Raw genomic sequence first — 12,439 nt, forward strand, 5'->3', positions numbered from 1 at the left:
CATATGTACTTTGTGAAGAGTGCCTATGTAAACAAGTCTTAAGCTTTGTTGTACACACGAGACTGTCATCAGGAAACTTTTTACCAAAATTGTGGTGTGCTTAAATGTGGCTGAATAAACTGTGCACACCACCAGGACAAAGAACTGCCTCTGGTTAGAGAGCAGCCAGACATGGCCCATACGTAAATGGCAACTTACAATGGTAAAATGGGAAACCCTATGTTAAGATGAGATGTTTAATTTTAACTGGGCGGGTTGGAGAGATGGCTCAGAGGTTAAGAGCACTGACTGCTCTTCCAGAGGTCCTGAGTTCAATTCCCAGCAACCACATGGTGGCTCACAACCATCCGTTATGAGATCTGGTGCCCTCTTCTGGTGTGCAGATATACATGGAAGGAGAATGGTGTAAATAAATAAAATCTTTAAAAAATTCTGTCTTAATTTTAATTGGGCATGGTAATTAGGTGAGTCAAAGGGGGTGTTTGGTTGGTGGACTTCAATACTTTGATAACTGGACCTTTGTAGTCAGCCTTAGGTAGAGGAAGTAGCCAAATAAGGGAATGGACTTTGGGGGCTAGCTTTAGGAATGCAATCTAACAGTTTTCAGCAAGGCAGAGGAGAAGGGAAAGAAGGGCAAGGCCTGCCAGAGCCATGCCCTCTACACTCAAGCTGGCCCAAGTACTTTCAACTAGTATGAGATTAGTCCTATTTTTTCATATAGGCACTTAGGGCTATAAACTTACCTCTTAGAATCACCTTCATTGAGTCCTATAAGTTTGGGTATGTTATATTTTCATTTTCATTCAATTCTAGCAAGTCTTTAATGTCTTTTCTAATTTCTGTCTTGACCTGCTTTTTATTCATTAAAGAGCTGTTCCATTTCCATGAGTTTGTAAGCTTTCTGTTGTTTCTGTTGTTGGTATCCAGTTGGGTTTTTTTTTTGTTTTTGGTTTGTTGTGGGTTTTTTTGTTGTTGTTGTTGTTTGTTCCTTTTTGGGTTTTGTTGTTGTTATTTTGTTTTTGTTGTTTTGGGACAGGGTTTCTCTGTGTAGCAGCTCTGGCTGACCTGGAACTTGATCTATAGACCAGGCTGGCCTGTCTCCTGAGTGCTGGTATTCTAGGCATGTGCCACCACCACCCAGCTGATATTCACTTTTAATCTATAGTGGTCAGATAGTATGCAGGGAGTCATTTTAATTTTCTTATATTTAATACTTGCTTTGTATCCAAATATGTGGTCAGTTTTGGATAAGTTCCATGAAGTATGAGAATAAGGTAGTCTTTTGTGTTTGGAAGAAATGTTCTGTGAAATACCTGTTATATCCATTTTGTTTATAACATCAGTTAGCTCCAGCATTTCCATGGCTTAATTTTGTGTGGATGACCTATCCATTGGTGAGAGTGGGATATTAAAGTCCCCAACAATCAGTGTGAAAGGGTCAATATGTGATTTAAGTTGTAGTAATGTTTCCTTTTTTTAAGATTTGTTTATTTATTAATTTATTGTGTATACAGTGTTCTGTCTGCATGTATCCCTGCAGGCCAAAAGAGGGCACCAGATCTCATTACAGATGGTTGTAAGCCATCATGTGATTGCTGGGAATTGAACTCAGGACCTCTGGAAGACCACGTAGCATTCTTAAGCACTGAGCCATCTCTCCAGCCCCTTAAGTTGTAGTAATGCTTATTCTTTCTTTGGAGGGGGTGTAGCTTTGGAGGCTATCCTGGAAGTTGCTCAATAAACCAGGCTGGCCTCAAATTCACAAAGATCCTCCTATCTCTGCCTCTCGAGTGCTGGGAATTCAAGGTGTATGCCACCACCTGGTAGTAATGTTTCTTTTATAAAATTTGGTACCCTTATATTTGGTGCATATATGTTAAGAATTGCAGCCAGGCAGTGGTGGTGCCCACCTTTAATCCCAGCACTCATGACGCAGAGGCAGTCAGATCTCTGTCAGTTCGAGGCCAGCCAGCCTGGTCTACAGAATGAGCTCTAGGACAGGCTCCAAAGCTACACAGAAAAACCCTGTCTCAGAAAAACAAAGCAAACAAGCAAACAAACAAAAAGAATTGCAGTGTCCCCTTGGTGGATTTTTCCTTTGATGAATATGTAGTATCCTTCCCTATCTTTTCTGATTGATTTTGGTTTGAAGCCTATTTTGTTTGATGTTAAAATGGCCACAAGAGCTTGCTTCTTTGGTACTTTACTTGGAATATCTTATTACACCCTTTTGCCCTGAGGTGCTGTCTATCCTTGATATTGAGGTGTGTTTCTTGAATGCAGCAGAAGGATGGATCCTATTTTTAAATCCATTCTGTTAGTCTGTGTCTTTTTATTGAGTAGTTAAATCCATTGATGTTGAGGGATATCATCAATGAGCAGTGTTTGTTGATTCCTGTTGTTTTGTTGTTGTGGTGGTGGTGGTGTGTTTCCCCTCTTTTGGTTTGCTGGTCTTGGAATATTTCTTCCTTGTGTCTTCTTGGATGTGGTTAACTGTTTAGGTTGGAATTTTCCTTCTCTCATTTTCTGTAGGGCTAGATTTGTAGCTAGATAATGCTTAAATTTGCTTTATCATGAAATGTCTTATTTTCTCAAGATATCATGATTGAAACTTTCACTGGCATAGAAGTCTAGGCTGGCATCTGTGGTCTCTTACAGTTATTAGAACATCTGTCCAGGACCCTCTGACTTTTAGAGTCTCCATTGAGAAATCAGGTGTTATTCCAATGGGATTTTTTCCCTGGATATTTTTTGTTGAGTCAGGGTTTCTCTGTGAAACAGTCCTGGCTTATCCTGGAATTTGAGCTGTAGACCAGGCTGGCTTCAAACTCAGAGATCCACTTGCCTCTGCCTCCTGAGTGCTGGGATTAAAGGCATGCACCACCACCACCACCACCACCACCACCACCACCACCACCACCACCCGACTCTCTTGTATCGTTTAATGTTCTTTCTTTGTTCTGTATGTTTAGTGCTTTGATTATAATGTATCAAGGGGACTTTCTCTTCTGGTCCAATCTAATTGGTATTCTGTATGCTTCTTGTACCTTCATAGGCACTTCCTTATTTATGCTGGGAAGTTTTCTCCTATGACTTTGTTGAAATATTTTCTGTGCCTTTGACCTGTGTTTCCTTTCCTTCCTCTATTCATATTATTCTTAGATTTTTTTCTTTCATAGTGTCCCTGATTTCCTGGATGTTTTGTGGCAGTGTTTTAGATTTAACATTCTCTTTGACTGAGGTATCCATTTATTCTATTATGTCTTCAGTGCCTGAGAGTATCTCTTCCATCTCTTATATTCTGTTTTTGGTTGTGAGCCTGGCCTTTAACTGCTAAGCCATCTCTCCAGCCCCCATCTCTTATATTCTGTTTATGAAGCTTGCCTCTGAGGTTCCTGTCTGAGTTTCTAATTTTCTTGGGGGGAGGTTCAAGACAGGATTTCTCTGTGTAGCTTTGGAGCCTGTCCTGGAACTTGCTCTGTAGACCAAGCTGGACTTGAACTCACAGAGATCCAAGATTCTAAATTTTTTATTTCTGCTGGATTTCCTTCAGTTTGGGTTTTCTTCTTGTTGTTCTTCTTCTCCTCCTCCTCCTCCTCTTCCTCCTCCCCCTTCTTTAAGTTTCCCCTCCTTCCTCTACTCTCATTCCCTCTCTCCATCCCCACTCTGTTCCCACTCCCCAATCCACTCCTCCATTTCCATTTAGGAAAGGGCATGAGTATCTCCCATGAGTATCAACCAAATATGGCATGTCAAGTTGCAGTAAGACTAAGCACCTCCCCATGTATTAAGGCCGGGCAAGGCAACCCAGTAGGAGGAGTAGAGTTCCAAAGGCCAGTAAAAGACACAGATATTGCAGAATTTTCTTGTCCTGCCAGGTACCCGCCCCCCACACACACACACCCTTCTCATCCCCAAATAAACACACAAAGCTATATTAGTTATTAAACTGTTGGCTGAAGGCTAGGGCTTCTTATTGGCTAGATCTTTCTTAATTATAAACCCATTTCTATAAGTCTATGTATTTCTACATGGTCTTGGCTTGCCAGAGAATGTGTGGACCTGTTACTCCTTTGGTGGCTACATGTCGTCTCTTCTGGCAGGCTCTCTCTGCCTACCCTTCCCAGAATTCTCCTCGTCTCCTAGTCCCTTCTATCTTCCTGCCTTATTATTGGCCAACAGTGTTTTATTCATCAACCAATAATAGAAACATATACACAGAAGGACATTCCCCATCAGACAGGCCCTGTTCAATTTGGGTTTTCTTTATTGATTATATTTCCACTTTCACTATTTGAACTGTTTTTTTGTTGTTGTTTTGTTTCCTTCCACTGTTTATGTTTCATTTATTTCTTTAAGAGATTTATTAATTTTCTCTTTAAAGACCTCTATTCTGTCTATAAATGGTATTTTAAAGTCTTTTTCTTGTGTTTTTCTGTGTTGCAATACTCAGGGCCTACTGTCATTGGATTGCTGGGCTCTAATGGAGACATACTGTCCTAGTTTTTATAGTTACTGTTTTTTGTTTGTTTGTTTTATGCTGGTGTCTAGGCATCTGGGTTTGGGAAGATTGTATGATTGTATTTCTAAGTGCTGATATCTTGTCTTCATTGGGTGGGTGTTTTGTTGCTTGATTTCTGTTGACCTCGCTGGTTTTGTTTTGTTTTTTTAGGAGGGTTGCTTTGTTTTGTTTTGTTTTTTTTTTTTGTTTTTCGTTTTTTTATTTTTTGAGACAGGGTTTCTCTGTGTAGTTTTGGAGCCTATCCTGGCACTCGCTCTGGAGACCAGACTGGCCTCGAACTCACAGAGATCCGCCTGCCTCTGCCTTACAAGTGCTGGGATTAAAGGTGTGTGCCACCAATGCCCGGCTTTTGTTTTGTTTTGTTTTGTTTTTTGTTTGTTTGTTTTTCTTGTTTTGTTTTTTTTTGAGACAGGGTTTCTCTGTAGCTTTGGAGCCTGTCCTGGAGCTCTGTAGACCAGGCTGGCTTCAAACTCACAGAGATAGACTGGTCCTCTCTGGTTCTTAGCAATATGGTGGCTATGTGTTGCCTGGTAGGAAATTCCTCTGGGATCCTGCTAGGTGTGGCCACTGGGGGTTCCAGGTAAAATGTATTTCTAGGCATTGGGAATTGACAAGTAGGAATGGGGATGAGTTAGGAGTGAGGCCTGGGGCCCACAAGAGTGTGTTTCTCCTGGCCTGCTTAGTCCCCTAGGAATGGGGTCAGAGTGGGGAGAGGCTGCAGCAGGTCACTCCAGGAAATGCCTGCTGAGGTTAGAGGTCTGGGATAAAGTGACAGATGAGACATTTAGAGGGAAGATCTGTGTGACCCTCTGGAAGGGGACAGGGTACAAAGAGGAGAAAAGGGAGGCCACAGCAGGTGGCCTGCTACAGGGCTGGGGGGTTGGGCTTAGAGAAGCTGAGGGAAGAGATAGAGAGATGCAGTTAGCCTATCAGCTTCCCCGGCTGGAGGTGGGTTCTGAGATAAGGCAATGAGTGTGGGAAGGGAAGTTTGGAGGGGAAGAGCTGTGTGATCCACTGGAGGGGGGTTGGGGAGGCTGCAGCAGGTGTCTCCTACAGAGCTGGGGATGAGAGGGGGATTGGATTTGGAGGAGCAGTGAAGATCTGCAGTTAGCCTACCTGCTTCACTGGCCAGAGTCCAAAACAATGATCTTCTAAATGGTGTTTCAGTGGCTACACTGGGTGTGGGCTAACTCCTACACACCCGTCCCCACCTACTCCCACCCCAGGCTTCCAGCTCCATGGCAGTCTCTAGAATGGAGTGTATGTAGAAAAGAATTAGCCTCACCCAGAGAGAGAGAGAAAACACTTGCTCTGGCTTTGGCTACATGAAGGGGCCTTCATAGACCTTTAGAGTACCCTGCCTGCCAAAAGCGTCCATTTGCCTGGAGGCGATTGGACCCGGATGGGCAGTCTAGCAATGTGATTGATAGTGGGTGGTTAGCCTGAAGGTGAAAGGTCAGCCTTGCAGGTCACCCACTAGACCCACCTGTCCTGGCCAAAAACTTTACTCTGGACACTAAGGTGCAGCTGAGTGTCCAGGGTGACAATCAATACACACTGCATGTTCACAAATGTCACCAAAGCTAGCACTGCCCATGACTGCACTAGGACAGAACATTGGAAACTTGGTTCTCAGGACAGCCTCCACAATTGAGTTGTTTTATTTCATTTTGAAGCAAGGTCTGGCTATCCCAGCTGACCTTGTATTTAAAATGACCATCTGGCCTCAGCCTCCCAAGTGATGGGATTACAGGTGTGCACCAAGAGCATAGTGCTATTGAAGGGACCAGCTCCCCATTTCAGCAGCCAAAACAGCCTAGCACGTGCTTGCCTGACTTTACCTTGGTCACTAGGAGGTCAGATGCCTGCCTCATGGCAAGGAACCAATCAGAAGTTAGCTGGTGGTGCTATGCTTTACAGCTCTGGGTGTGCTTTACGGACAAGTGCACAGCAATGACGCACAGAGCATAGCAATCACCCTGGGAGGGCCTATGGGCCATAACAACCAGTTGACCAATCAACACAGGGCAAGCCTGGAGGCACACCAATCCTGAGCCTATGTGTACCCCTAGACATTCCCCTTACACTGCCCTGTAAGATCTCTATGTCATGGCTTCGCACCGACTTTCCTAGCCATCCACCATGGTGGATGGATGAAAGGCCCAAGCTAACATGGGGTTAGCACGTTAAACAACTGCAATAAAGCCTCTTGCTGTTTGCATCAATCTTTCGCCTCTGCATGGTGATTGGGGTGGCCGCAGTCCTAGACCGAGATCCTGGGGGTCCGAGGTCCGGGGGTCTTTCACTATCAAATTTATAAAATAAAGTCAGGGAAAAAAAAATAAAGTCAGGGAGTGGTGGTAGCATACTCATTTGATCTTAGCACTTAGGAGGGAGCTCTCTGTGAGTTCAGGCCAGCCTGGTCTACACTAGTTCCAGGACAGCCAGGGCTACAAAAAAAAAAAAAAAAACTGTCTCAGAAAATAATAATAATAATAATAATGAAATAAAATATACAGTAGCCAGAGAAAATCAATTATGTTGAAGTGTAAGAGTCAAAATAGTTGCTTTTTTAAAAAATGTTGCTTTATTTTTTTCTTTTAAAGGTGGTTTTGAGACCTTATATCTTTGATGGGTGTATATGTAATTCTGCATGGCTCAGGCTAGCCTCAAATTGACATGACATGGGTACCTCAGCCTCCTGAATGTTACTAGGATTCCAAGCTTGAGGCACTGTGCTGTCACTGATTCTCTTCAACACATCAAATAGCAAGTTCCAGAAGCAGGTCTAATGTTTAACACAGTTTGGAAGGACCAACAAGTATAGCCAATATTTGGAGGAATACACAATGTTATGATACAGCCTAAATGCTGACACACAACAGTTACAAGGGATGCCAATCTGTTGTAGGTTTAAAAGTCACTGTCCTATGTTCTTTTGCCTCTGTTTGACAAGCTGGGTGTGGCGCTGCACACCTTTGATTCCCCCACACTCTAGAGAGAGAGGAAGGCAGATCTGTGAGTTGGAGGCCAACCTGGCCCACTTCCAGGACAGCAGGGAAGGGCTCCATAGTGAGACACTCTTCCAAAACTTTAAAAAATGTAAAATCAGTTTCAGTTTGGGGCTATGTGTCCCAGTTTTACAAATAAGGAAGTGTGGCTCAGAGAATCCAGGCAACTTACTTACCCAAACTACAAAGCTAGGAATTCACATCCACTGAGCTCTGGCTTGGGACAGAACAACAACAAATTCGGCAATATGGCCCTCTACAAACCAAAATGGCCAAGAAAGTACTCCAAGATGTGAGGACCTGCCTGACTCCACTTTAAAGGCAGCTCTGTTTCCTGGAACCTGACCTTCCCCAACTGATGACCTTGCTTTGTTTTTGAGAATACCCTGACTCTGACCCTTCCTGACTCTCCCTGGCCCCTCCTAAGCACATGGTGAGTGATCACATGATGTTTTTAAGGTTTCTGTTTCCTCATTGCCCCATTGTCTCTCTTCTGTAAAACTACTTGGGATTTGGTGGTGGTTTTGTTTGCAGATCACACTGGCCTGGAACTCACAGAGATCCACCTGCAGATCTGCCTGCCTCTGCCTCCCAAGTAAAACTACTTGTGATTTTACTCCTTAAAAGAGACCCAAGAGATGGATTTGACCAAAAAAAAAAAAAAAAAAAAAGTTAAAAGCCGGGCATTGGTGGCACACGCCTTTAATCCCAGCACTCGGGAGGCAGAGGCAGGTGGATCTCTGTGAGTTTGAGGCCAGCCTGGTCTCCAGAGCGAGTGCCAGGATAGGCTCCAAAGCTACACAGAGAAACCCTGTCTCGAAAAACCAAAAAAAAAAAAAAAAAAAAAAAAAAAAAGAAGAAGAAGAAGAAGCAAGAGAGAGATTTAGGAGGCAGTCGCTGGCCAGCAATTCTGTGCTCCACAATAAAAATCAAGCTTGCTTCAAATTGTGGTACTGGTCTTATTCTTGCCACTGGGATTACCAGTGTCCTCCTTTAGCTGGGCAGTGGTGGCGCACACCTTTAATCCCAGCAAAGGCAGTTAGATCTCAGTTCGAAAGCCAGCCTGTTCTACAGAGCAAATTCCAGAACAGTCAGGGCTACACACAGAAACGCTTTCTCGAAAAACCAAAAACCAAACAAAACAATGTCATGGGTTCACACCTCTGGGGCTCCTCTGTGTTCACAGGCCGAAAGGTCTGAGCACAGCCTGGAAACAGAACACAGCATGTGGTCTTGGTCCTGAATTATGGGGATTAACATGTCAATGATTGCCGAGACTATGGCCAAGTTCCTGGAACAATCACTGGAGAGTTTAGAGTCCAGGACCCTGGGGGTTGTGGAAGATTAACTCACTCAAGGAAGAACTTCCTGGCTGTGCACACAGAGAAACCTGCAGGGGCCTCATCTAGATTGACACTGCTTCTCATACCTGCTTTCTCAAAAAACAAAGAAAGGATGCTTGGGCAGCTACTTCCCATCCTCAACCACCTCGCACGCACTAATTTGTTAGTCTCCGTGTGTTCCTTGCAACCTTTGGGCAGGAAGTGTCTTTATCTGCAGGGCTGTGGCTGTGGAAAGCCTGAGTCCTGGAGGACATGCATGTTTCTCGTGGATTCTGGAACAAGTCACTCCAGACTCAGAGCTGAGAACAACTCATGATGATTTTCTTGAAACTGTGTGTCAGAAGTCTCAAATGGGTGAGCAGGGCTCTGATCCTTCTGAAGGAAGGCTAAGGGGAGAATCCTATTCCTCACCCCTTAGCTTCTGGAAGTTTCATCACTCCCCATCTCCTGTGCACATCCTCTTTCTTCAAAACCAGTGTCAGCTGACCTCCTCCCCTGGCTGGTTTCTGACCCCTCCTCATGTCTTCTGCTTACAACTGGGCTCAGCTGAACAACACAGACAGACTTCTTAGTGTCAGGATGATACCTATGGCTAACAGTAGCCACAGGTTCCAGGGATTAGCATGGAGCCGTCTTTGGGAGGCTATTCAGCAACTGTCTCCAAGTGGGCCTATTGTGGGCTCTTTGCTGGGTATTGCCAGTGCCTCATGTTCTGGTCCAGGCAACAAGAGTGATGCCCTCAGCTAACTTCCTACAGTTCCTCAGCTCTGCGGAAACAGCAAACCACTAAGGTTATTTTCACTAGAGGCTCCTGTCCTCAGTAGACAGAAATTTTGGGGGACTTCAGGAGGGGAGGATTGATTTTGGCTCACAGTTTGAGGTCACAGTCATAGCAGGAAAAGCAGGGGGCAATGGTCGCTGTATGTTTGCAGTCAGGAAGCAACATTCAACTCCTTTTCCCTTTTGATGCAGGCTAGGACTGGTGGAGTGACACTGTCCACGTTTAGAGTGGGTTTTACCCCCTCAGTTAACCCAACCTAGAAAACCCCCTCACAGGCATGGCTAGAGGCTTGTCTCCTGGTTCACTCTAGATGCTGCCAGGTTGACAAACCACAGCAGGTGGATAAATTGAGACCCTTGAGCCTGGCCTGAGCCCAAGGTGTCCTATCACCTTTGACTCCAAGAAAACATTTCAGCCCCGGTCCCAACAAATTGTGAACATGTATCCTTTTCCGGAGAAATAGTGAATTTCTTAGATCCTTGGATTGGCCAGCACTTGTTTTCATTAAAGAAATCCTCCACTCTGTACAACCTTTATTTAAGCCTTTCTTTAGCTCTAGGCTGGAGGCAGGTGATATGCCAAGACCAGAAGTTGTAAGACCAGTTTGAATTGAATACTTCTTAAGTTTTGCATGAATGGTCTTGCACCTTTCTAAAGTGTGTGTGGGGGGGGGGGGGCAAGTTGATCGCCTATGTACTGTTTGAGTCTGGGTCAGTAGCTCTGGGCAACTGGAAAGTCAGCCTATCCTTCTAGACCAGTGGTTCTCAATCTGTGGGTCCTGACCCCTTTGGGGGTTGCCTAAGACCATCAGAAACACAAATATTTACATCATGATTCCTAACAGTAGCAAAATCATAGTTATGAAGTAGCAACAAAATAATTTTATGGTTAGGGGTCACCACAACATATGTCACAGGATCACCCTGTGACATAATTGAGGACCTACCTGTATTAAAGGATCACACTATTAGGAAGGTTGAGAACCACTGCTCTAGACCAAGATAAATGTGACCAGGAAAATGCATAATACAGTGTAGAATGCAAACAAAACGGTCTCCCCTAGACCAGGAAGCTGACTCAGTTGACAAAACACTTACTACACAGTTCAAGGACCTGCATTTGATCCCTAGAACCCATGTGGGATATGGGTGTAATTCAATGCTGGCCACCCTGCCAGCCAAGCCCTAACAACTGTCAGGTCCTGGTGAGAGACACTTTCCAAACGCACAAGGTAAGTGCTGGGGAGATGGCTCAGTGTAGGAAAGGGCTTGCTATGAAAGCTTGAGGATTTGGTTTGGGTCCAGCCCCCGTGTAAAAAGCCAGCAAGGTAGCACTCACCTGCAACCCCTGTACCAGGGGCATGGAGATAGGTGGATCCCGGGAACTTGCTGGCCAGCAGGTCTGAGTCAGAGAGTGTAACATTCAGTGAGAGCCCCGTCTCAAAAAGCTAAGGTGGAAAGTGATGAAGAGGGACACCTGGCATTGGCCTCTGGCCTGTACATACATGCATAAACATTTGCACATGCCCCCTCACACAAGAGCATATAAGCAACACACACATTCTCTCTCTCTCTCTCTCTCTCTCTCTCTCTCTCCTCATCAATTACAAACCTTCGCAGGAAATATTGCTCCATCCTATCATAACACTCAGGCCACCTGAGCCGGAATCAACATTTTGCAGAGGAAGCCTCACCCTGTGACATAATTGAGTTGATACAAGGAGCCAACAATGCTGATTGGCAGTAGGCTTGAATAGTAAGGGGTGAGGGGGGTGGGCGTGGAAGTTTGGTCTCTATATATGCCCACTATTTGTTCAGGCTGCTATTACAAATCACTGGAGGACTGAGCTCCTAGAGTCTTTTCTATCAGGATACCAGTCCTGTATGTGGCTTTACTAGATAACAACTTTCCAAAGACCCCTCTCCCCTGTGGAGGCTGAGAATTTCAACCTACCGGTGGAGAGGGCACAAGCTTCCAGGCCTAGCACCTGCCATGCAGGTAGGTTAGGGCCAGCTGTGTGTGGAGGAGAACAGAGGCTGCCTCCAAACTCAATGACAGTCAATGGATACACAGGATGTGCCCTGAGCGTGGAGGGCAGGGCTGGTCTGAGGCCTCCCCATGGTGACTGTTTGGAAATTTTTTTGTCTTACTCAATAGGAACCGGTTCTACGCAGCATCAGAGCAGGATTTTCCTTCTCCTTAATTATAAGTGCTAGACAACGTGTTTCCAATGCATATTCCTTTTTTTTCTCTCTCTCTCTCTTTGGTTTTTTGAGACAGGGTTTCATGTAGCCCAGACTGACTTGCAACTCGCTGTGTAGCAAAGGATGATCTTGAACTTCTAACCCCACTTCCAAGTGCTGGGGTGACAGATATGACCACAATACCTGGCTTTCCTGGCCATCTTCTCAGCACATCTCACAACAGCCCCATCCAGATGGTGTTTTTATACTGAACTTTCGGAAAGTAAGTCATATAATAAATAAAGGGACACCGATTTGGGGTTCAGGAACTACGTCAGCACTCCAGCCAGGTCTGGGCCATAGGGCCTCTCTTCCTCTCCAGAGTGCTGCTCACCCAGCCAACTGCAAGTCATGTGACCAAAGAGCTTCAAGAATAGCAACTTCTCTGCCTCTGAAGGGGGCTTACAGATCTGCTGGGTACCTTGATGTCCCCTGGGTCACCAAAGGAGAGTCTAGTGAACCAAGCTGTTTGTCTGCTTCTGTCCCGACTCTGAGAGGTGGCTCATACCTTCACCCTTTGAGACAGGCACCACCATAGT

This window comes from Cricetulus griseus, chromosome 2 (genome assembly GCF_003668045.3).
Source record: "Cricetulus griseus strain 17A/GY chromosome 2, alternate assembly CriGri-PICRH-1.0, whole genome shotgun sequence".
Lineage (NCBI taxonomy): Eukaryota > Metazoa > Chordata > Mammalia > Rodentia > Cricetidae > Cricetulus > Cricetulus griseus.